The sequence below is a fragment of the Suncus etruscus genome, chromosome 4, assembly GCF_024139225.1.
Source record: "Suncus etruscus isolate mSunEtr1 chromosome 4, mSunEtr1.pri.cur, whole genome shotgun sequence".
NCBI classification, from domain to species: domain Eukaryota; kingdom Metazoa; phylum Chordata; class Mammalia; order Eulipotyphla; family Soricidae; genus Suncus; species Suncus etruscus.
In genome coordinates, this window is record NC_064851.1 from 129,960,721 (window position 1) to 129,987,635 (window position 26,915).

The 26,915-nt window shown below is 37.9% G+C and overlaps 1 protein-coding gene and 1 non-coding gene across 2 annotated transcripts in view; both read right to left on the reverse strand.

Moving 5' to 3' along the window:
• SGCZ (sarcoglycan zeta) overlaps positions 1-26,915 on the reverse strand; it is a 1,030,117-nt gene that overhangs the window by 887,197 nt on the left and 116,005 nt on the right. The gene's annotated exons all lie outside the window — the stretch shown is intronic.
• Positions 1,356-1,460, reverse strand: LOC126007341 (U6 spliceosomal RNA). Its single transcript, XR_007494922.1, has one exon. It is a non-coding gene; the product is annotated as a U6 spliceosomal RNA (small nuclear RNA).

Here is a 26,915-nt window from a genome sequence, read left to right on the forward strand (position 1 = left end):
AATGTCTTACCTCCATGCTATCTCTCTGGCCCCTCTAAACTGTATATTGAAATAAAGTCTCAAAAAGATGTTATTCCTCAAACATACTTCTTATAAGGTTAATTATCTGCATTACATGTATCATTATAATTGTTATATATATTATTTTGAATTCTGAATATCTCCCCTCCATTTAATGTCAAATATAATCTCCACTGTCAATTCATTATACAACATAAATCTAGCTAGGTCAGTTTATATTAAAAATATTTTTTGACTTTAATTTTGCATTAAATTAGGAATGAAAGGAATTGGTTGTGATACTTATTAAATAATCCAATAGGGCAAAGTTTAACAGGTACTTTAAAATTGGTCATGGATTTGAGTCCAATGTTATGTTGAACAAATTTAACCTTAGTATACTCATCCTTTAATTGAAGAGTAATGAATGTATCTATTCTTAATTGTTAAGTAAGACCTCACACATAGGTGGTGAGCTCATATTTATGATTCAACAAAATCATGTACTCATCAAAAATAATGGTATAAAAATCATCCAAATTGTATTTAATCTTCAAATATTTTTTATTGGAAGGCCATGCATTGCCTTCATGTATTGTATTTCAAATCACTGTATATTTACTTTTGTGAAAACACTGCCTGCATTTTCTAGTACAAAAAAAAATCCTAAAAACTTTTTCAGAAATGTAGAGAAGTATCCAACTTAAATAGTGAAAATGTGCACCATCATTACTGCTGCACTGCAGTCATTTCTGCATTTTCCATGTTTCTTAAATAACTATCCTGTCTGATAACACACAATATAAAGAGCAATTATGAAAAAATAGACACTTTCCATATACTTCTAAAGTCTGTATTGAGTGGCATTGGATAATCAATCATAGGTGCAGATGCAGTACCAGGATATGCATATGCCTGTCAATTCATACCACTGTGCAAATTTGGAACATTACTTCTATATTGTAGACTGCTATCAATACCATTCTGGGAAAGTCCCTGTTTTATTACCAGTCCTAAAACTGGTCTGTATACCAGCAGACACAAAATTGCTTTCAAAACTTCCATTGGCATAATTTGCAGCACTGTAAACACCATTCTGAGTTTTTGCCCCAAAATCTCTCTTAAACAAATTTGAATAACCTCTATCATAGTTTTCCCTGTCTCCAAAGGTATTAAATCCGCCCCTATTTTGCATGCAGAATATCTGTCCCAACGATCATCTTTCGTGCCTCCTCTACCCTGGGAACGACGTAAACCTGTCTTCAACCAACTGAAGCAATTTGGGATTAATTGCTTGATTAGTTTCACAAAGCACAGAGATAAGCTCCTTCACTTGCTTTATGTTATTAAGTATTAAAAAATATGGAACCTTCACGAATTAGCTTGTCATCCTTGCGCAGGGGCCATGCTAATCTTCTCTTTTTCGTTCCAATTTTAGTATATGTACTGTCAAGGTGAACATATCGTCCAAATTATTTTCAATTAGTGAAAATTTCTCATACTTTTATTGGATGAATGTTTACATTTTGACTGCATAATTTTTACCCTTCAATATCATTCATCTCTATACTGGGAAAAATGGGCTAATAGGTAATGTGGTAACAACTGTTCTGCCATTGCTGTGTTGGGACAATTCCTTTGACCAGGCCCTTATTACAGATTCCATACATGATCTAGCACTTGTGAAACACAAAATGCTTGTAGCTGATTTAAAATATATATATATATTTGTTAAAATGTATATTTGTGCATCTAAAGTTTCCTATAGTTTCAAGAGAAACAATTTACAAAAAAAATCTATATTCCTAAGGATAAAAATACATCTAGCATGATTTTTCATGCTATCTGGGAAACATCTAAAAGTTCCTATTCAAGAAAGCTTTGGTTAAAGACAAAACCTATGTGAAAATAACTATGAAGCAAAGAGCTGAAAATCTTGAAGTAGTGAACAGTCCTGAAAGAGTCAGTAAGAACATTAAGAAAACTTATTTCCAAGGATCTCAGAAATCAAGTTTCTCAAGGGTTCAAAAATCTCTAATCTTAAGAGTCAGTCTAAGTTCTTCATGAAATCTGGAGGCAGTAAGAAATTCTGAAATTTCCAAAATTCAAATAATCCTTAAAACTAAAATTTATTTGTTACAGTTATAAGAGATATTTCTCTTGACAGCATTATAAATGGACTTCTGGCCTTCAAAGATTGATCAGATTAGTTTCTAAAAATTTCTGCTCTCTTGGGGTCCAAGCAGTGGTGCAGCAGTAAGGTGTTTACCTGACATGTGCTAACCTAGGATGGACCATGTTTCGTACCCCGAGTCCCATATGGTCCCCCAAGTCAAGAGCAATTTCTGAGTGCATAGCCAGGAGTAACCCCTGAAACCCCTGAGAGTCACCAGTTGTGGCCCAGAAACCAAAAACAAAAAACAAACTGCTCTCTTTTGCAAGGATTAATTATTTTGTAGTAGCTGTTCTATAATATGCGTGGTGTAAGATGGCTTGTAATATATTTTTATATATCTGATATTTTATGTTGTAAAGTATTCAACACAAAGACAGCTAGAAGAATATCTAGACAGTAAAAAAAAAAAATACCCCTTTCAAAAGCTGTAAAAAAAAAAATACAGGATTTAAGGCATAAACTTTGCATGCAATGAAACTAATCCCCAGTACTACATATAGAACCCCAAATTCCATCACAAGTAAACTCTGAGCATTGAGACTTAAGTAGTTTCTGAGCACTGCAAAATGAGACCTAATTCTTTACCCCCAAGCCAAAATAATGCTGCTTCAGAAGAATATGCCTTTGAGGGCTAGAAGAGAGTATACCAATTAGGGTTCAATATTTGGCACAACAGAGACCTCTTGGGCATCTCTTGCCAAAGGGGTGGAGGACCCTGAGCATTTCTGAGTGTGTCCTGGTGTTATCTACACAGCAGGACAGAGACCAAACAGCTCTACATCCTTGAGCCCTACTATTGAATGACCAGCTGTTTGGTCATTTATAACCAGAAAAAAACAATTGTGTAACACTGGCTGAGAGGCCCACACTTTCATGAAAGGAAAAAAAATACAATTAATTTTTAAATAATTTTGATTCAAAAAAATCTAAATTAGCACTAACCTTATAGTGTCCATAGTGCTTTGGACAACAGGGTTCAGATAAACCATACAGTCTTATTTAGACTAGAGTGATTATTTCAAACATTGAGTAATAACCAGGAAAAGTTCATTTTAAATTTTAATTTCAGACAAATATACATATATATTTGTGTATATATAAGTGTGTACAAATATTTTTAAGTTAACATACAATTTTTTTAATTTTTTATTTAAACAACTTCATTACATACATGATTGTGTTTGGGTTTCAGTCATGTAAAGAACACCACCCCATCACCAGTGCAACATTCCCATCACCAATGTCCCAAATCTCCCTCCTCCCCAGCCAACCCTCGCCTGTACTCTAGAAAGGCTTTCTATTTCCCTCATACATTCTCATTATTAGGATAGTTCAAAACGTAGTTATTTCTCTAACTAAACTCATCCCTGTTTGTGGTGAGCTTCATGAGGTGAGCTGTAACTTCCAGCTCTTTTCTCTTTTGTTTCTGAAAGTTATTATTGCAAGAATGTCTTTCATTTTTCTTAAAACCCATAGATGAGTGAGACCATTCTGCATCTTTCTCTCTCTCTGACTTATTAGATTCCATGTACATCCATGTATAGGAATATTTCATGACTTCATCTCTCCTGACAGCTGCATAATATTCCATTGTGTATATGTACCACATTTCTTTATCCATTCATCTGTTGAAGGGTATCTTGGCTGTTTCCAGAGTCTTGCTATGGTAAATAGTGCTGCAATGAATATAGTTGTAAGGAAACTATTCACCCAATACCCATCAGAAAATGGGCTAATCTCCAAAATATACAAGGCACTGACAGAAATTTACAAGAAAAAAAAACATCTAATCCCATCAAAAATGGGGAGAAGAAATGAACAGACACTTTGACAAAGAAGTATAAATGGCCAAAAGACACATGAAAAAAATTCTCCACATCACTAATCATCAGGGAGATGTAAATCAAAACAACTATGAGGTACCATCTCACACCCCAGAGATTGGCACACACCACAAAGAATGAGAACAAGCAGTGTTGGCAGAGAAAGAAACTCTTATCCACTGCTGGTGGGAATGCCGTATAGTTCAACCTTTATGGAAAGCAATATGAAGAGTCCTCCAAAAAACTGGAAATCTAGCTCCCATATGACCCAGATATACTACTCCTAGGAATATACCCTAGGAACACAAAAAACATACAATTTATAGTAAAGAGTTTTTTCTGAGTATTTCATGGCAATGTATTTGTCCTTCCAAGATATATTTGTAGTTTCTAAGAAACCACATTTCACAGTCATAGCTATCAACTATATACCACATGTGTATAATGTTAAAATAATTATGTAATTTTTATTGTGAAAACAATAAATAATGGACATTAGAAATGGGAAACAATTTTTAATAATATTGCATGCTATAACCACAATATAAAGTCTATTTCTGCAGTAAAATAAAAAGTCCATCATAAATAAAGGTTTTTATGTTAGGTACCATTCTATCTCCATAGACTGCGAAACTCTAGCAGAAGGTAGAAGCAAAATGTCCATCCAAGGAATAAATAGTTTATTTTTACTGATACTCAGAAGTAGAAAAATTTATTAAACTCAAGTAAGCCTCTTATAAAAAAGACATGGAATGTCTGTAGGAAAAGTTCTAATGAAAAATTTATATTATAATGTATGAGGATATACTTTTTCTCCAGTTCCAAAAACATTATCAGTAGCTAAATCTTTGGAAATTAGTTAACAGTGCTATTTTTTCTAATAAATAACTCCTTTCTGAAAACCATGCATTTAGAGTAAAGTGGACGAAAATGTTTTTATTTAATAAATTAATCACTATATATAATATTAGAAGAACTTAACCATCTCCTTGGGACACAATTTTCTCATGAATAAATTAAGAAAGTATGTTTTCATAATTTGTATACATTTTTGTGGGGAAAGAAAATCAAAGCTATGCCTAGCAGTGCTTATATTACTAGTAGTCCTTGAGAGAACATGTGATGTTCACTTGGAAAATAAGCAGAATAGGAGAATAAACTTTGATTCAATCACCTGAATGCAAAATATTTCATCCCAGTACTCACTCTCATACCTAACTTGGCCATTGTTTATATGTAGGAATAATCACAATAAAATATCAAAAAATTATTTAATTTCTTTCTGAGACTTCAAACATCATTTTTATAATTTTTAAATATGATATATTAAAATGATACATGACTGATATCTACAGATAATATAGAAAGATGTTATCAAACAGATACAAATTAAGTATAAGCTTGGTAGAAAATCAGTTGTATTATCACATGTGATCTTTAATTTTCTTGATTATGTATTTGTATTTTATGTATTACACATTTCCAATAGAAAACTCAAGCATCACCTGTTATTTTTATATCTCAGGCTAATATGGTATTATTTCATGTCCTCAAATATTAACTTGATTTCATAGAATTAAGGTATTAAATGTAGCAATTCTAAAAGTAGTCCTCCATTTATCTTATTCATATTGTGAAAATCGTCCTCATTAGCAGATAGACATTTTTGTTTTAAAGGATAGACATAATTTCTGTAGTTTTCAGTGAAAGGATGCATATAAAGATAAGGTTTACAGTATTATTTTTAAATTATAGTAAAGTATTTGTTATAATATTTTTTAAATTTATGGATTCTGTAAACTACTAGCTCATCTTACCACAACAAATGTAAACAAGCTCCTTCACCCATGCTTCAGTTCACAGTCTATCTATTTTTCACCCTAATCTGGTGTTTTTTTTATTCCAACATTCATATTTTATTGTCAATTGCTATTATATATTAATTTATTTTCTTTCCCTATCCACCACAAAATCAGTGAAGTTACCCAATGCTCAAGAAGACAATTAATATAAATTGGTTTTTACCTAACATTTTCTCATGTATTTTTATCAAGTTTTCATTAAAGTTCTGATAGATTCCATCTGCTGTTTATATTCTCTTCATCCCCTGTGTAATGTTTCAAAACAATAAAAAACAAACTTGTCTGGTACAGTAAATTTCTATGACTTTAGCCTTATAAACTATTCTCCACTGAGAAGTTTCAGATTTACTGTTTCTTTTATTTCAAATGATTGGCACAGATTCTCTTAACATCTTTTGATCAGGACACACTATTCCCCACATTCTGCTGCATTTCCTCAATTCTTATGACTTTTTTGTGAAGGGATTTACCTATTTATATCTGAAATTTTAGGATTGCATAATATATATATATATATACCCATTTCCTGCCTAGAGCTGATCATACCATTTCCTGCCTAGAACTGATCAGTTCTAAATTAAGTAGGATAGAAATTAAATTATTATAAAATAAGACAATTATTTTGTATTAAGTATATAATAATCTAAAATATTACTTTGATGAGAAACTTTGAAGAATGTCCAAGGATTGTCAATCCCTCATATAAAGAAAACAACTGTGATGGTAGATCATGGAATGAAAGGAGTACAAACTGCACCCAAACCACAGATCCACCTGGTAAACAGATGTAAATGATTAAGACAAGTATACTTCTGACTTTTATCTTTTTTAAATAAAACATAGAGAAATGACAGTTTTTTAGACTGACATAAAAATAAGAAAAATATTTAAAAATATGACAGAATTCTGTTATAAAGGGAGAAACAATTTGCTTAATCTCTAACTTTTCAAAACCTGAATAATATAGTATAATAATACAATACTTAATCCCATAAGGGCAACACAAAATGGAACAGTGAAGATGTCAGATGATCATCTGAAAGAATCTGGAAGAAGGAAGGAGTCTTAGTGAAAAGTAAATGAAGCAAGTATAAGTAACTTGGACAAGTAAAATAAAAAAAATAAAATACTGAAAGTGAAAGAAATTAAAAATGAGAAAGTATTAATGTCAGGGGGAAAATATTATAAATGGCAGCAGTGAAAGCACAGTGTGGTAGGGCATTTGCTTTGCATGCATTGGGTCCTCAGTTTTAAACAGGCATCCCACTTGGTAACCTGAGACAGACAACCGGGAGTATTTTCTTAGTGCAGGGTCAGAGTAGCCCCCATGAGTGCTGCTGAATGTAGCCCCAAAAAACAAACATACAAAAATAAGTGCTATACTAATCAAGGCTAATCACAATACAAATTACTCCACTTTATTCAGTACCTTCAAAACCATAATGAGGTGTATGTTTCCTGCAGGGTTTTGTCTAAAAAGGGCATATAATTATATGCACTGATTAAGAATATAAAAGAGGTAAATTCTATTCAACTATATTGGGAATTCAATTTTATAAATTAAGAATAGCAGTATAAATTGTGTACTTTGTAGCTGTACTTTTAACAATTTAGTTTTCCTGTTTAACTGTCCAGAAAGTAGCAAGTTGAAAAAAGTAGTGTTTTGTTTGCCCTATTCCCTAGTATGTTTTTCTTTTAATCACAGTATAAATTGTTTTCAAAATAATTATTTCACACAAGAGTTAATGAGGCATGATATTTCCTCAGAATTTTTCTCTTCAATATCTGCCTATTATCATTATAGTAAATATTACTTATAGTATCATTACCTAATATCATTATATTAAAATGAATAGGGTTATAAAAAGTATGAATGATTATTGCATAAACACTAATGAATTCTCATAAAAATAAAAATACAAAGTTCTCTAAAATAAAAATTATGTTTTAATCATTTAAAATGTGGAATGCATGTTCAAAGGCCTTGGTGTAATTTGAGATTTCAAACTTATTTAATATACTATTCCCTTTTCTTTTTTTCTTTTTTTTTTTTTTTATGGTTTTTGGGGCCACACACCCGTTTGTCCACTCAGGGGTTACTCTCTGGCTATGTGCTCAGAAATCGCCCCTGGCTTGGGGGGGACCTATGGGACGCCAGGGGGATCTGCTTGCAAGGCAGACACCTTACCTCCAGCGCCACCTACCCGCCCCACTTTTCCCTTTTCATTCATCACCTACATCTGAGTTTAAAGTTTCTTGACACCATAAAAAAGACCTTGGGGTGTGTAAATGAGTGAGCATGGAGCCTGTAGTTGTTCCCATGGCAGTATGCTTCAAGGGTTATGAAACACTGTATCTCTTTGGCCAACGGAATTCCCACTGTAATTTCCCGAATATTTACCATGTCTATGCAGAAAAACAAATAAATAAACAAAACACAAGAAGAAGAGAAGAAGAAGAAGAAGAAGAAGAAGAAGAAGAAGAAGAAGAAGAGGAGGAGGAGGAGGAGAGGAGAAGAAGAAGAAGAAGAAGAAGAAGAAGGAGGAGGAGGAGGAGGAGGAGGAGGAGGAGGAGGAGGAGGGGAGGAGGAGGAGGAGGAGGAGAAACTCAACCATTTTTTAAGAAGTTGCTGGTCTGGTTTTTTGATGGGTTTTTTGAGTTTTTATTGTTTGTTTTCCTTTTTTTTCCATAGCTGATGGTTTGGCTTTTGGTCTATTCTTCATATATTCTTATAGTAATTTTGTTGATACTCCCTTATTCTTTTTTGTTTATATTTTGTTTTGTTTTACCTTACCTTTTTCTTCCTTTTTTTTCCCTTCTTCTCTCTAATGGATATTTCTAAACCCTAGACAGACTCATCCTAGTTTTTCTCTTTTTTGTTTGCCTTTTTTCCCTTCCCCCAATGATACCAAGGACAGTCAAATGTTTCATCTTGGTGGAAACAAAAACTGATCAGACATGAATTACCAAATCCAAAGTCAATGGCAACAGAATTGATACCCAATTTACAACAAGCTGTACAAAGAGGGGAGTAGTTGCACTAAACATTAATAAGGGTAAAGGAGGAGAACGTGGGATGCATGCTGGGAACAGGGGGTGGAAGACAACACTGGTGGTGGGAATGTCCCTCACTCATTGTCACTATGTGCCTCAAATATTACTGTGAAAGAATTGTAATTCACTTCGACCACAATAAAAATTAATGAATATATACACTATACCATTTTTAGAAAAAAAATATTCAGCACCAATTTGAAATCTGTCTTAAAAAAAAGTACACCAAAACTTCATTACTACCTTCCACAAACCCACAGTTTTCAGATAATGTTGAGATCATCTTGAAGTACTCTTCACTGTCAATATGAAAAATCATATCATACTTTGCTAAACTTACACACACCTTGTTCATAAGTACAACATTGCTATTCATTATACTTTTTTAACATAATATAAAATGTCAGTCAATTAAAACTCCTGAGAATCAGAACAGACAAATAGATAGAGAGCAATGAGATAAAACAAGGACTGTTTTGTTGGACTAATTTTGTGATAGTCTACTTGAGAAGGAGCAGGGTGACTTTTCAAAGCAGAATGCTTGAAGAAAATTTCAGACAATTATTTTTACTGAAAAATCTTGAACTAGGTAAACTAGGAAAGCTGAGGTCCTATAAAGTAAAAACAGTGGAATAAAAAAGATCTCTGAAGAAAGGATAATAGGTTTTGGACAGAAACTCTAATGTGGGGAACAGAGATATTTATAAGAAATATTTATATTTATATTATATTTATAATATTTTATAAGACATATGTACATGTATTCATTTTACATACTATTCAATCTAATTCATTGTCTCTTGATTCACTAGAAAAATTTCTCACTAATTTTGAAAACAAAATTTTAGAATGAGATCTTATAAATAATATGGGGATTAAAATGCTCACATTGAAAATGAAAACCCCAGTTCGATCTCTAGCATGGTATATACTGTTGTGAGGAGTCAGGACGAAGCCATGAGCATGACTAAATATGGGTCAATATTTCCTCAAATATACAAAATGTTCACAATATTCATTTATACTCTGGGAACTTTGACTTATTGGACAGGGACAAGGAGTTGAGGGTAAAAATAATTACTTGTAGCCTTCAAAGTAAGGAAACCAAAGCTTTATTTAGTCCTGCATTCATGTTCTGGAGTCAATGAGGAGAATATTAGTCTCAGAATAATACTAAAGTGAGTGATGAATTATACAAAGATACATCTGAAGCCTCCAAGATACCTTTTTGTAAAGCAAACAAAACAATTCACATTATTTTAGAAGTCTTGAGTCAGTTGTTTAGATATATTGAATGTTTTGTCAGATTTAAATTGATAGAGGACACCAGGCTGAAGAGCTTACTAACAGAAATAAACTTCCTTTTGGAAAACTATCTGCCTTGATGTCAGTTTGATTTTAAATTATTTGCTTCCTCATGTAAAATAAGATGTATAGTTATACGATCTACTAGATACCATAGTATGACTTATTCTCTATAATTAATAAAATCATAAAGGATCAAAACATTCTCCAGCAACACAAATCATAAGTAGATACATTCTCTGCTATTCTCCCTTTTCTATGTTTAATAACTATCAATTACTTTTACTGATTAAGATGAAACTTGAATGTCTAGTATTCTTGCAACTCCCTGTACTATGGTTAATAGGTGTGAAAAGAGAAGATGTTTCAACATCTCAAAGTGTGTCAGGTGACTGATACTATTAAACAACTCTGGCTGCTTGACTTGTAACTGAATTTCAAACCCAAGTTAAAATAAAAATTGGATGTTGGATGATATAAAAAGATTCCAGCATACTAACATTCAAGAAGAGTAATGGTGAAAGAAACATATAGCATATTACCACTTGTTCCACATACTGTCAAAGTCATAAAAATGACTGAAAAGACCAAAGAGGAGCATGGAATAAAAATATCACTGAAACCAGTTTTTCAACTATGTTTCATAGATACACTGCTTTGTGAACTAAGGAAAACAAATACACATACCAGTCCCTGAGGCCATGCTGCTGAAAGTAATCAGAAGAAATTATATAATTTTCTATTAATATCTTCATTTTGAAAGACAATTCATTTGAAGATTACTGACATGTTGGCTGCTCTCCAACATGAAGACAAGATGGAAGGCTAACAATTATGCTATTGCTTTTCATTGTTAATTAAACAATACATTAGTCTGCAGTGATCACTAATTGATTAATCCCTACTTGGATAGGAGATAAGAGATGGGAGAGAAAGTGGATCCCAAGAAACAAAGCCCCATGTTTTTCTATGTTACCAAATAGTTCAAATTAAAGACTTGAAGATAAGTTTGAAAGATTAACATTTTCGGACAGTGACTGTAAAATATTTGGATTGATAAAGACATACTAAAATTGTGTCACTTAGCTCCTGCTTTCACTATTACCAATTTCTTAGCGACTATCACAAAATTTTATACTTCTGGACAGGCTACTCTATTTTTAAAAATAAGATTTTTAGATGTAAATTAAAAATATCATCTATTTCAGGTAGAGCACTCATTAAGACTAGAAACATTGACAGCCAACCAGCTTTAACAAATTTGAGAGTTACCTTTACACTCTAAGTGTACAAAAAGGTACCCTTTGAGACTGTGGTAGAGTCAAATAAAAAGCACCTTCCCTTTTTTTTTTTTTTTTTGAGTTTTCATTTCTTTTTTATTGTTATTTTTTTAGTTTACATTTCTTTTTTCCTTTTCTTTTTTATTTATTTATTTATTTATCTTATTTTATTTTATTTATTTATTTATTTTGGTTTTTGGGCCACCACCCGTTTGACACTCAGGGGTTACTCCTGGCAATTTGCGCTCAGAAATCGCCCTTGGCTTGGAGGGGACCATATGGGACGCTGGGAGATCTTTTTTTTTTTTTTTTTTAATGCATAATTTTTTTTATTTAAACACCTTGATTACATACATGATTGTGTTTGGGTTTCCAGTCATAAAAGGAACACCACCCATCACCAGTGCAAACATTCCATACCCAAGTCCCAAATCTCCCTCCCTCCCCACCAACCCCCGCCTGTACCCCTAAACAGGCTCAACATTTCCCTCTACATTCTCAATATTAGGACAGTTCATAATGTAGTCTATTTCTCTAACTAAACTCAATCACTCTATGTGGTGAGCTTCCTGAGGTGAGCTGGAACTCTCCAAGCTCTTTTCTCCCTTTTGTGTCTGAAAATTATTATTACAAGGGTGTCTTTCATTTTTCTTAAAAACCCATAGATGAGTGAGACCATTCTGCGTTTTTCTCTCCTCTCTCTGACTTATTTCACTCTGCATAATAGATTCCATGTACATCCATGTATAGGAAAATTTCATGACCTTCAACTCTCCTGAAAGCTGCATAATATTCCATTGTGTATATGTACCACCAGACTTTCTTCTAGCCATTCGTCTCTGTTGAAGGGCATCTTGGTTGTTTCCAGAGTCTTGCTATGGTAAATAGAGCTGCAATGAATATAGGTGTAAGGGAAGGGGTTTTTTTATTGTATTTTTGTGTTCCTAGGGTTATATTCCTAGGAGTGGTATAGCTGGATCGTATGGGAGCTCCGATTTCCAGTTTTTGGAGGAATCCTCCATATCGCTTTCCATAAAGGTTGAACTAGACAGCATTCCCCAACAGCAGTGGATAAGAGTACCTTTCTCTCCACATCCCCGCCAACACTGTTTATTCTCATTCTTCTGTGATGTGTGCCCATTCTCTCTGGGGTGTGAGGTGGTATCTCATCGTTGTTTTTGATTTGCATCTCCCTGATGATTAGTGATGTGGAACATTTTTTCATGTGTCTTTTGGCCATGCGTATTTCTTCTTTGTCAAAGTGTCTGTTCATTTCTTCTCCCCATTTTTTGATGGGGTTAGATGTTCTTTTTTCTTGTAAAGTTCTGTCAGTGCCTTGTATATTTTTGGAGATTAGCCCTTTATCTGATGGGTATTGGGTGAATAGTTTCTCCCACTCAGTGGGTGGCTCTTGTATCCTGGGCCACTATTTCCTTCTGAGGTGCAGAAGCTTCTCAGCTTAATATATTCCCATCTGTTATCTCTGCTTTCACTTGCCCTTGGAGAGTGCAGTCTTCCTCCTTGAAGATGCCTGTAATGTCCTGGAGTGTTTTGCCTATGTGCTGTCTCTATATTATCTTATGGTTTTGGGGCCATGATATCGAGGTCTCTAATCCATTTGGATTTTTACCCTTTGTACATGATGTTAGCTGGGGGGTCTAAGTTTAATTTTTTGCCAAGTGGCTATCCAATTGTGCCAACACCACTTGTTGAAGAGGCTTTCCCTCCTACTCCATTTAGGATTTCCTGCTCCTTTATCAAAAATTAGATGGTTGTATCTCTGGGGAACATTTTCTGAGTATTCAAGCCTATTCCACTGATATGAGGACCTATCCTTAATCCAATACCATGCTGTTTTGATAAACTGTTGCTTTGTAGTACAGTTTAAGGTTGGGAAAAGCTAATTCCTCCCATATTCTTATTTACCCAATGATTGCTTTAGCTATTCGAGGGTGTTTATAGTTCCCAATGAATTTCAAAAGTGTATGATCCACTTCTTTGAAGAATGTCATGGGTATCTTTAGAGGGATGGCAATTAAATCTGTATAATGCCTTGGGGCGAGTATAGACATTTTGATGATGTTAATCCTGCCAATCCTATGAGCAGGGTATGTGTTTCCCATTTCCGTGTGTCCTCTCTTATTTCTGGAGCAGAGTTTTATAGTTTTCTTTGTATAGGTCCTTCACATATTTAGTCAAGTTGATTCCAAGATATTTGAGTTTGTGTGGATACTATTGTGAATGGGGTTGTTTTCTTAATGTCCCATTTCATCTTATTACTATTGGTATTCTAGAAAGGCACATTGATTTTTGTGTGTTAATTTTGTCGCCTGCCCACCTTGCTATATGAGTCTATTGTTTCTAGAAGCTTTTTGATAGAAGTCTTTAGGGTTTTCTAAGTAGAGTATCATGTTCATCTGCAAACAGTGAGAGCTTGACTTCTTCCTTTCCTATCAGGATTCCCTTGATATCCTTTTTCTTGCCTAATCGCTATAGCAAGTACTTCCCTAGTGCTATGTTGAATAGGGAGTGGTGAGAGAGGACAGCCGTGTCTTGTGCCAGAATTTAGAGGGAAGGCTTTCAGTTTTTCTCCATTGAGGATAATATTTGCCACTGGCTTGTGGTAGATGGCCTTCACTATATTGAGAAAGGTTCCCTCCATTCCCATCTTGCTGAGAGTTTTGATCAAGAATGAGTGTTGGACCTTAACAAATGCTTTCTCTGCATCTATTGATATGATCATGTGGTTTTTATTTTTCTTGTTATTGATGTTCTGTATTATGTTGATAGATTTACGGATGTTAAACCAGCCTTGCATTCCTGGGATGAAACCTACTTGATCGTAGTGGATGATCTTCTTAACGAGGCATTGAATCCTATTTGCCAGGATTTTGTTGAGGATCTTTGCATCTGCATTCATCAGTGATATTGGTCTGTAATTTTTTTTTGGTAGCGTCTCTGTCTGGTTTAGGTATCAAGGTGATGTTGGCTTCATAAAAGCTATTTGGAAGGGTTTCTGTTTGTTCAATTTCATGAAAGAGTCTTGCCAAGATTGGCAGTAGTTCCTCTTGGAAAGTTTGATAGAATTCATTAGTGAATCCATCTGGACCTGGGCCTTTTGTTTTTCGGCTGACATTTGATTACTGTTTTAATTTCATCAATGGTTGATGGGTTGGGGTGTTTAGATATTGCTACATCCTCTTCCTTCAACCGTGGAAGATTATAAGAGTCCAAGAATTTATCCATTTCTTCCAGGTTCTCATTTTCTAGTGGCGTAGAGTTTTTCACAAGTAGTTTCTGATTACCCTTTGAATCCTCTGTCATATCAGTAGTGATCTTCCTTTTTCATTCCTGATACGAGTTATCAAGTTTCTCTCTCTCTCCTTTCCTTTGTTAGGTTTGCCGCATGTGGTCTATCAATCTTGTTTATTTTTTCAAAGAACCAATTCTGCTTTGGTTGATCCTTTCGGATTGTTTTTTGAGTTTCCACTTCGTTGATTTCTGCTCCTCTGCTTTGTTATTTCCTTCTGTCTTCCTACTTCTTGGGTCCTTTTGTTGAGCATTTTCTAGTTCTATTAGCTGTGTCATTAAGCTACTTCAGGTAAGCTCCTTCTTCCTTCCTGATGTGTGCTTGCAAAGCTAGAAATTTTCCTCTCAGTAACTGCTTTTGCTGTGTCCCATAGGTTCTGAGAGTTTGTGTCTTACTTGTCATTTGTTTCCAGGAACCTTTTTATTTCCTCCTTGATTCATCTCGGACCCACTGGTTATTGAGCTGAGGCTGATTAACTTCCAGGTGTTAAAGTGTTTCTTCTGAGTCCCTTTGGATGTTCACAAATAATTTCAGAGCCTTGTGGTCAGCGAAGGTAGTCTGCAAAATTTCTATCCTCTTGATCTTATGGAGGTATGTTTTATGTGCCAGCATGTAGTCTATCCTGGAGAATGTCCCATGTACATTGGAGAAGAATGTGTATCCAGGTTTCTGGGGATGGAGTGTCCTATATATATCCACTAGGCCTCTTTCTTCCATTTCTCTCCTCAGGTCTAGTATATTCTTGTTGGGTTTCAGTCTGGTTGACCTGTCCAGTGTTGACAAAGCCGTGTTAAGGTCCCCCACAATTATTGTGTTGTTGTTGATATTATTTTTCAGATTTGTCAACAGTTGTATTAAATATTTTGCTGGCCCCTCATTCGGTGCATATATGTTTAGGAGAGTGAATTCTTCCTGCTCTACGTACACCTTGATTAATATAAAATGTCCATCTTTGTCCCTTACAACCTTCCTGAGTATAAAGTTTGCATTATCTGATATTAGTATGGCCACTCCAGCTTTTTTATGGGTGTTGTTTGCTTGGATAACTTTTCTCCAGCCTTTTATTTTGAGTCTATGTTTGTTCTGACTATTCAGGTGCGTTTCTTGTAGGCAGCAGAAGGTTGGATTGAGTTTTTTGATCCATTTAGCCACTCTGTGTCTCTTAACTGGTGCATTTAGTCCATTGACATTGAGAGAAAGAATTGTCCTGGGATTTAACGCCATCTTTATTTCAAAATTTGGTGTGTCTTTTGGGTAGTCTTGTCTTAGATTAGGTCTTTCAGTTTCTCTCTTAAGACTGGTTTTGTGTCTGTGAAGTTTCTGAGCTGTTTTTTGTCTGTGAAACCATGTATTCTTCCATCAAACCGGAAAGTGAGTTTTGCTGGGTATAGTATTCTGGGTGAAGCATTCATTTCATTCAGTCTTGTCACAATATCCCACCACTGCTTTCTGGCATTGAGCGTTTCTGGTGACAGGTCTGCTGTAAATCTCAGGGAAGCTTGCTTGAACATGATTTCCCCTTTTGATCTTGCTGTTTTCAGAATTCTGTCTCTATTTGTGGGATTTGTCATTGTGACTAGGATGTGTCTTGGGGTGGTTTTTCTGGGGTCTCTTTTGGTTGGTACTCTTCGGGCATGCAGGATTTGATCACATATATTCTTTAGCTCTGGAAGTTTCTCTTTAATGATGTTCTTGACCATTGATTCTTCCTGGAAATTTTCTTCCTGGGTCTCTGGGACTCCAATGATTCTTAAGTTGTTTCTGTTGATCTTATCATAGACTTCTATTTTCTTCTGTTCCCATTCTTTGACTAATTTTTCCATTGTCTGCTCATTTGCTTTAAGTTTTTTGTCCAATCTCTCCTGCTGTATGGAATTGTTATGTATCTCATCTTCCACAGCACCAAGTCTATTCTCAGCTTCTGATACCCTGTCCCAGAGCTTATCCATTTTGTCATTCACTTCGTTTACTGACTTTTTCAGTCCTGTTAGTTGACATGTTATTTCAGTTTGGAGTTTTATCATTTCTGCCTTCATATTTTCTTGGTTCTTATTAGTGTTCTGTTCAACTCGATCCATGGTTTCTTGGAGTCTGTTGAGCACCTTCCATATTGCTAGTCTAAAGTCCTTATCTGAGAGGTTGATTAGTTGTTCAGTCATTATCTGGTCCTCAGAATTGTCATCTTCATTCTCTATGTCTGATGCTGGCCTGCGTTGTTTCCCCATTGTCACACTTGTATTGTGGGTTTTTCTACGTGTTGTGGTGGTATTCATTGTCATGATGTAGGCATCATGACATCATGATGTAGGCATCATGATGTAGGCATCATGATGTAGGCAGCACACTCCTCTGGCTCCTCCCTTTCTGGATGGGCTGACTTGCCTCTAAGGGAGGGGAGTCCTCCGTGGATGAAGCCTCACACTGGGTCAAATCTTAGGCCCGAGCATGCAACAGAGAAGACAGTCCAGAGAGAAATGTTTGCTTCTGTGATATAGCGCCGTTCTTAGTGTGATTTTTCCTTCTTGTTGCAATGGGAGTTCTTTCCTTAGAAAGAGTGCACGGCCGCGTAGCAAAGCGGATTTTCCCCGCCTGGTGTCACACACAGGGAGCCAGCTTTTGCAAAGGTTAGCCGGTTTTTATGCTCTGAAGTCCCTCCCTGAAAATGGCGTCTGGGTGAGCGAGGTTTCTGGAGGCTCTTTTTGCCCCACTCGCAAGAGTTTCACGCAAGAGGACAGTAGACAGACATAGACAGGTCACACTCACAGTCTTTCACAGCTGAGCCCCACTGGGCCGGTGTACTTTCGCGGATTTTCCCCGCCTGGTGTCACACACAGGGAGCCAGCTTTTGCCAAAAGCACCTTCCTGAAGGGAAATTTAGCAAGCTGTTCCAAAATCCAAATTCATATTCACCAATCCAGCAATTCTACATTTAAGATCTACAATTATAATCGCTGAAACAAAACATTCAAAGACAGTACAAGGGCATTATATTAATAAGGGATAAAATTAGAAACAAAAAATGTACAGCAATAGGATCTGAAATCATATGTAACACAAAAGAGGTAAAATGTATTCATTAGGGGCCAGAGCAGAGTGGCACAAGGGGTAAGGCATCTGCCTTGCCTGAGTTAGTCTAGGACAGATGGTGGTTCAAAGCATCCACCATCCCATATGATCCCCCAAGCCAATTTCTGAGCAACTTCTGAGCACATAGCCAGGGGTAACCTCTGAGCATCACCAGGTGTGATCCAAAAAATTTAAAAAAAGTATTCATTAAAATAATTGTACCTTGCTATATTTAATTATATAGGTAAAATTTATAATGTGTTGGTACATTTTCATTCTTTTCATTCTTACATGCAAAATGATGCATTATCTGGCTATTTAATTAAGAATATATATTGACTTCCCTCTGGCTCTGCACTCAGAAATCATTCCTTACAGGCTCAGGGGTCCATATAGGATACCAGAGATCAAACTCAGATCAGCCACATGCAAGGCAAACAACAATTCCATTGTGCTATGGCTCCCACTCCCCTATGTATCTTTGAAGTAATTTGAATTTAATCTTCACTTGAGCATGATGTTCTCTGAACAGCTTTTTCATATCAAATTCTAATGTATAAAAATGGGAAAATAAGATTTTGGAAATTTCATTAATATATGAGTTCTGATTTTAATATTACTTCATCTATCTGAAAAAGTTTTTTATGTCTTTTACTAAAACTTACTGAATCAGAAAATGAAGATATTAATAAAGTTGATAAGATGAGTTTTTCCTAAAAAAGAGTAATAACAGATGTGATCTCCTTGAATGCCCACATTTGGAGAGCCAAAGTAAAAACACAAATTAGAAAAAGTAGACATTCTTTGCTGTCAAACATGTAAAAGCTTAAGTCTAAGACCTGTAATACTCTTAGGTCAGCCAGATATTTTAATTGGTGAATTAAAAACCCTGCAACTTTTCTGAGTTCCTCTTTATGAGATTATCTTTTTGAGGTGTCCTCAAAAGTTATAAGCCATAACCTGTGAATATCAAGTTAAATTATGTTGCCTTGCTCCAACAGACTTTCCCCCACTACTCCCCTACTCAACCTCTTATTCATTCACTGAATTGAGTAGAACAAAATTCCTTTGGACTGCTGAGAACCATTTGAACAGGGATTTGGATTAGAACAAGGTAATTAAAATTGGTCCCTATTGTTGTTTGAATCTAAAAATAGCATTGGAATATTGAACATTCATTGCCTCCTAGACACCAAAAATGAAGCAAGGAAGACAATTTATAACTATAAAAAGCAAGAAGTTGGGGCCGGAGTATGGCACAAGCGGTAGGGCATTTGCCTTTGCGCATGCTAACCTAGGTCGATTCCCCAGCAACCAAATGGTACTCCAAAGATAGGAGCAATTTCTGAGCACAGAGCCTGGAGTACCCCTGAGTGTGGCCCAAAAATAAAATAAATTAAAAATTTAAAAATAAATAAAGAAACCAAAATCAAAAACATAATGAAAAGCAAGAGAAAGGTTTACTTATTATGTAAAACAGTTTCTCACCGTGCATAATTATTCTCTGTTGGGTTTCTGTTTTTGTTTTTTATTGTTTGTTTTGGGCCACACATGGTGGCACTCAGCAGTTACTCCTGGCTCTGTGCTCAGCAAATCTCTCCTGGCAGGCTTGGGGGGACCATATGGAATGCTGAGAATCAAACCACCATCTGTCCTGGGTCAGCCATGTGCAGGGCAAATGCGCTACCACTGTGCTACCCTCTCTGCCCCCATTTTTTTGTTTTTTTGTTTTGTTTTGTGTTTTGGTTTGGGGGTGTTATTTTTTGCCACACTCGATGTCAATCAGGGTTACTCCTAAGCTCTGCATTCAGAAACCACTCCTTGGGCTCCAGGAACCATGTGGGATGCTGGGGATTGAATCCACGTCCATACCTGGTCAGCCTATGGCATTTCAAAATGCCCCTAGCACTATGCTACCCTAAATCCAGCCCATCTGTTGAGTTTCTGTATAACACCATAATTATCCCTTTTAATTTAAACTAAATTTGGGTGGATTTATCTTATTTGTTAATTGACTCATATTTGTAGTTTTAAAAAATGGCTTCCAGTTATCTCCCCCCTGTTATTTCTGCTCTACCCATGTACTTGTAATAATCTGAAGTTTGTGATCTAGAAATACTGGCTTGCTTCTAATAAAGTATGGTAGAGATGACAAGCCCTAAATGATGGAATATATTAACTTTGATCTTGATTCTCACTCCCCTACCACCATCTTTGTCGTTCTCTTCTCAGTATAATTTCCTTTTCATTGAGCTCCAGCCCACAACCAACACCAATTGATATTAATAGGAGTAAAATTCTTAAAATTAAATCCTCTGGATTTTGTTAAGAGGCTTCAGATAATACATATCTATTCTAAGTAATTTGCTAAATTAAAACAGATTACAAGTAGTATACTTGCTTATTGAATACCTATTATAGGGGAAGAACAAAGAAATAATAATTATGTCAATGAAAAAGCTTGAACATGTCTTAAATTTTATAATAAAATTTTTAAGTCTCCTAAAACAAAGAGTTAAAAAATTACACACTAGGGGCCGGAATAGTGGTGCAGCAGTAAGGTATTTGCCTTGTACGCATCTGTCCTAAGACAGACAATGGTTTGATTCCCCCAGCATCTCATAAGGTCCCTTAAGCCAGGAGCAATTTCTTGAACGCATAGCCAGGAGTAACCCCTGAGCATCCACCGATGTGCCCAAAAATTAAAAAAAAAAAATTAAATACTAAATCAAAATGTGAAAAAGTATTTAATGTTGTTGTTAAATATATTGATCATTACTTGAAACAATACAAATATTTAAGTCAGGGGCTGGAGAGATAGTACAGTGGTAGGGTATTTGCCTTGCAAGTGGGCTGAACAAGGATCAACAGTGGTTCGAAGGCATCCCATATGGTTTCCCCTGGTGCCGGCCAGGATTGATTTCTGAGCAGAGAGCCAGGAGTAATCTCTGAGTGCAGCTGGAGTGGCCCAAAAATAAAACAAAAAAAATTAAGTAAAATATGATTATTTAAAGTCTAAAAGTCAATCAGCTTTCTAAATTAAATTATATAAAATTATATAAGTATATATAAAATAAGTCCACTATGTTGTGAAATTATCTTTTTCTTATGTGTTGCTGATGTACTGAGAACTAAAACATACAAGTTGTGTTCTCTATGACTGGAACCATATCCACAGCCCTAGATTGCTTTATTTAACACTTTTATTAAACAACAACATTGGTCTACTAACATTTTAAGTGAGAAACATTGAATATATTGAATAAATAAATCAGAAAATAAATTCTTCAGTAGTAACCTAGCTTATCTGCTCTATAATTAAATGTCAGTTTAAAAGTTTTATTATCCTCAGAGAACCCTTGGTTGTAAAAAAATGTTTATGATAGAATTTGTAATATATATGCTACGCCACATGCTTTAAGGAGGTAAGATCTGAAAAACCCAAATCCCAAAGTGACATTAAAACTGATTTCAATAGACTTTGAAACCCTTGGTATATGTAGAACTTCAAGTAAAAAAATTAAAGTATTATGATATATTATAAAATCATAAAGCCCTGTTTTTTTTCCATGAAGTTTTCTTTTTTTTTTTTTTTTTTTTTTTTTATTATTATTTTAATTATGACATCAAAGATGCAAAGAAAAGAGGACAGGGTAAAGTTACAAGTGGAAGCCCAATCACCCATAAACTGAATTCTCGGTAGTCCCATTGATGATATCCCAGTCTTGAAACTTTCAGCCAAAGAACATTAAGAAAAACAAAACTGAACTCATGTACAATACAATTACTTTGTCCCTCAAATCCCCAGTTGTAGTACATACTATTTCTTAGCAGCACACAATATAATCTAAAGACATTAGGCTTATGTAACTCCTTAAACATTGAGGGCAAAGTACATTTCTCTAGTTCCATGCATATGCTTACTAGTTTAAGTTAGCCTCAAAAGTTTTAGTGGGTTGTTCTTCTTAAGGATTGGAGTCAAGGGAACATAGTAAAAAACGGTATTAAAGTGGCATTTGTTTGCATAGGCCCACCAAAACATAAGGGATCTGGAAAGGCAAATTATGGTCTAAATACAAGGAGACCCTACCCCTGAGTTTCCTGCACAGGACTGACTCTAGGCTCCAGGCACACTAGTTTGTTCCAATTCAAGTCATCCTCTGTAGTGGCAATACACCTCCATTCCTCACTTAGTCTCTGTTGTTGTTGGTATCATGTCTCTGTATTAAAGATCCTGGAGTCTTGCATATCCCATATTGTAGTCAGGATGGTGCGGAGCATCCTCTCATTTCACCTCACACTTATGGGGCAATAGAGAGAACCATGTCCTGTAGAGCAGGTCATTGTTGTTGTCAAGTCTTCTCAGTGTAAACGGAAGTCTCTTTTTAAGAGGTCGATGTCAGACCCTTGGTAGAGTCTTTCCTGGTAGAGGACTGCTTCCAGCTGTTGCTATAAAAGACCTTGGATGTTTCGTAGATAGCTTGCCTGGTTCCGGCGTGAATGGAGGATGCCCATTCTTCTGAGGCCTGTGCCAGGTCATTATATCAATGTTCAGGGTGTAAGGTTCATTGTACTGAGATTTTATTAGATAAGAACTTATCTGTATGTATGGTGTTTTCCCATTTTAATGTGTCTATACAAACAAGGATCAATGCCATGAAGCGTTATTGGTGCATCCTGGAGGCAATGGGAACAAGACCAGCAGTTTCCATGACATAGTTCAATCATAGGAATCAAACTGAGGGACAGTTCCACCAACAATCCTTACTGAACAGCTTACAAAGAAAAGACAAGATGAAAAGTGGATAGAAACATCATAGTAGAAGAATATATAGAGAGTTACATCAGTTAAAGAAAATACCCATAAAATATTCAAAAGATATATGTGTTCAATATGTGTTTAATTTCTGTCCTTCTAAGTAGTTCTGGGATTTGTTAGATCTACTGTATGTCTTTCGTCAGAGAATAGAACTGTGTGTTACTGAACTTAAGAAGAGTAAATCTGGGGTACTAATGGTTGGGAGGAGCATATGTTCACGCGGGGGCGCTAGCCCCCGCGTGGTTTGCAAAATGTAGACTGGTATGAAATTGCCAGTGACAGCCTAAGTATAGCTGAGCAGCTATCTGCCACCCCCCAGATCAATCTCCACCCCCTTAGCCAACCTCTGTAGCCAGCCTAGGAGTGGGGAAAACCCAGGGTGCCCCATCAGCTCCTTCCAGAAACCCACCTGGAGATCCGGAGGAAAGGGGGGAGAGGGGGGTCGGGTGACCCATGTCCGAGCCCCCCTACCCTAGGCCGGGCTAAGGGGCCGCTGGCACATACGGAGGCCTGCCAGCTGCCCGCCCGTGTTGGCTAAGAATCCTGCTCCAGGAAGGGAGAGAGACCCTCCCAAGCCCGAAGGACAGGGATTTAAGCCCCACCCTAGGCCAGGGTCCGGACCCGGCCCGGGAGTGGGGCAAAACCCAGGGTGCCCCATCAGCTCCTTCAGAAACCCACCTGGAGATCCGGAGGAAAGGGGGAGAGGGGGGTCGGGTGACCCATGTCCGAGCCCCCCTACCCTAGGCCGGGCTAAGGGGCCGCTGGCACATACGGAGGCCTGCCAGCTGCCCGCCCGTGTTGGCTAAGAATCCTGCTCCAGGAAGGGAGAGAGACCCTCCCAAGCCCGAAGGACAGGGATTTAAGCCCCACCCTAGGCCAGGGTCCGGACCCGGCCAGGGAGTGGGGAAAACCCAGGGTGCCCCATCAGCTCCTTCCAGAAACCCACCTGGAGATCCGGAGGAAAGGGGGAGAGGGGGGTCGGGTGACCCATGTCCGAGCCCCCCTACCCTAGGCCGGGCTAAGGGGCCGCTGGCACATACGGAGGCCTGCCAGCTGCCCGCCCGTGTTGGCTAAGAATCCTGCTCCAGGAAGGGAGAGAGACCCTCCCAAGCCCGAAGGACAGGGATTTAAGCCCCACCCTAGGCCAGGGTCCGGACCCGGCCAGGGAGTGGGGGAAAACCCAGGGTGCCCCATCAGCTCCTTCCAGAAACCCACCTGGAGATCCGGAGGAAAGGGGGAGAGGGGGGTCGGGTGACCCATGTCCGAGCCCCCCTACCCTAGGCCGGGCTAAGGGGCCGCTGGCACATACGGAGGCCTGCCAGCTGCCCGCCCGTGTTGGCTAAGAATCCTGCTCCAGGAAGGGAGAGAGACCCTCCCAAGCCCGAAGGACAGGGATTTAAGCCCCACCCTAGGCCAGGGTCCGGACCCGGCCAGGGAGTGGGGAAAACCCAGGGTGCCCATCAGCTCCTTCCAGAAACCCACCTGGAGATCCGGAGGAAAGGGGGAGAGGGGGGTCGGGTGACCCATGTCCGAGCCCCCCTACCCTAGGCCGGGCTAAGGGGCCGCTGGCACATACGGAGGCCTGCCAGCTGCCCGCCCGTGTTGGCTAAGAATCCTGCTCCAGGAAGGGAGAGAGACCCTCCCAAGCCCGAAGGACAGGGATTTAAGCCCCACCCTAGGCCAGGGTCCGGACCCGGCCAGGGAGTGGGGAAAACCCAGGGTGCCCCATCAGCTCCTTCCAGAAACCCACCTGGAGATCCGGAGGAAAGGGGGAGAGGGGGGTCGGGTGACCCATGTCCGAGCCCCCTACCCTAGGCCGGGCTAAGGGGCCGCTGGCACATACGGAGGCCTGCCAGCTGCCCGCCCGTGTTGGCTAAGAATCCTGCTCCAGGAAGGGAGAGAGACCCTCCCAAGCCCGAAGGACAGGGATTTAAGCCCCACCCTAGGCCTGGGTCCGGACCCAGCCAGGGAGTGGGGAAAACCCAGGGTGCCCCATCAGCTCCTTCCAGAAACCCACCTGGAGATCCGGAGGAAAGGGGGAGAGGGGGGTCGGGTGACCCATGTCCGAGCCCCCCTACCCTAGGCCGGGCTAAGGGGCCGCTGGCACATACGGAGGCCTGCCAGCTGCCCGCCCGTGTTGGCTAAGAATCCCATGAAGTTTTCTTGATAAAACATTTTTTGTGAGGCACATTTGTTTAACTCTTTTTATGAAGAGTTTCTTCTTAGTAAGAATGTTATTCTGAATGGCATAAAAATAAACTTAATAATAAAAAGTAGGAATGCTTTTAAGAATTGCAGAATCATGAAAATATATTGCTTTAATAAACTGGGAGACTAAAACAATGCAAGAACACTTAAGAACAGGTGTTTAAGAATTGTTGGAATTTCAGACATAGAAGCACAGCAGTTGCAGCTAAAGAAAGTATGTGAAGAGCTTTGAAGGTAACTGTAGGAAATAAATAAATCGCCTATGTCAAAGAAGTAGAATAGCCTATGTTTGTGATAGAATATGCAGATACAGCAACAGCAGATTTTTTTAATGCTCTGATCCACAGATGTTAAAATAAATAGTAGTAACAGATAAGGAGTATGACAGAAGAGCAATTAAAACAATTATCATATAATCAATTTGAGAAAATAAAAAAATATAGAAGGGTATGGAAATCACATTCTCTTAGGACAAATTTCATTTTGTTGGGTTTTTTTTTTTGTGTCTTTTTGCTTTTGTTTTATTTAATGCTTAAGTTGGGCAGCTCAAGAATATTATCAAAGGGGCAGACGCAATAAATGCATTTCTTCATGATAGCTAGCTACACTGAAGCCAAAAGGAATCAACACCTCCTATTAAAAACCAGAGCATTACAAAAATCAACTCCACTACTTCACCAACGGTCAAATCCCACAACAGTTCTCCAGGTACAGCGATAGAGGAGCAGATGTGACATCATCTGCCACATATTAGCTCGTGTTTATGAGTCTCGCTAATAAGAACTCCATGGCTCAAAATGCAAGCATATGTTCACTCACAGAACCTCCAGGCATCTGTTTCCAAATGGTCCTCCTTACAGAGAACCACACTAAAGGAGCTTTCTTCTGGACTATGTTGTTCTCTGGGGAGAAGGAGCAAAGCTGACACCTCCAAATGTTTGCTATGTTTTAACATGCCTCCCTTTCACAACCCACAGGGGACCATGCACAAAGCTTCCTAGAAGAATTTCAACCACATATGCCTCTCCTAGTGCAAGCCTCTGTGCTAGCAGACAGCACAGGCTATAGGACAGAAGACTGCTACTCTACTGGACCACACAAGACCCCACTGAGTCCAATTGCAAGACTAAATGTCCAGAAAATCAGTCTGGCTACTGCAGAGACACTTTTTTTTTGTTTATTTGATTAATACAGTAAAATGGTTATTTTTTTGAAGAAATTAAGTGAGATAACTGTGAATATAGATATTCAAAAAGAACCTGAGTTTCTCTGAAGTAGCAAAAGGCTGGAAATGGAGGCCTCACATTTATTTTAGTCCTCTCCCAAACACAGGGCCTCTTCTGTCAAGGGGCTGAGACCTTCCTTACACCTGACCAGAGTTTATCTAAATATGCTATTGATTAACAGTTTTTTGGAAATATTTCTCCCAAACCATAAACTTTAGAATTTTCTGATGACTAGTTACTGGAATAACAGGAGCCTGCTGAAGAACTTTCCCTCAGTACTCAGAAGCTGAACAGGCTCATGCCCACTCTCAGGGCCATGAGTGAGAGCAGGTTGAGGAGCTGGAGGTGTCCATTGCTCCTGAAATTCTTTCCTGAAATTCTCTGGCTCTTGAAAAACCTGTGGACCGGGAAGATACTTCACATGGCAACTCTATCTTCAAACCCCAGCCCTGCTTGGCCCCTTCACAACTAGGGGGAGGGCTCTAAGTCCCCCCTGAGAAACAGGAATAGATTCAAAGAACCATGGAATTTGCCACATCCTGGCACACCAAAATATTAGAATCTCTATAGAAATTCTGTTCAGGAAAAAAAAATATCTGTGAAAAGGGCCAGAGCGGTGGCGCAAGCGGTAGGGCATATATCTTGTACACACAAACTTAGGAGGGACCAAAGGACAGTGGTTGCATCCTCTGGTGTCCTATATGGTCCCCCAAACCAGGAGTGATGTCTGAGCGCATAGCCAGAAGTATCCCCTGAGCATCACCGGGTGTGGCCTCAAAAATCCAA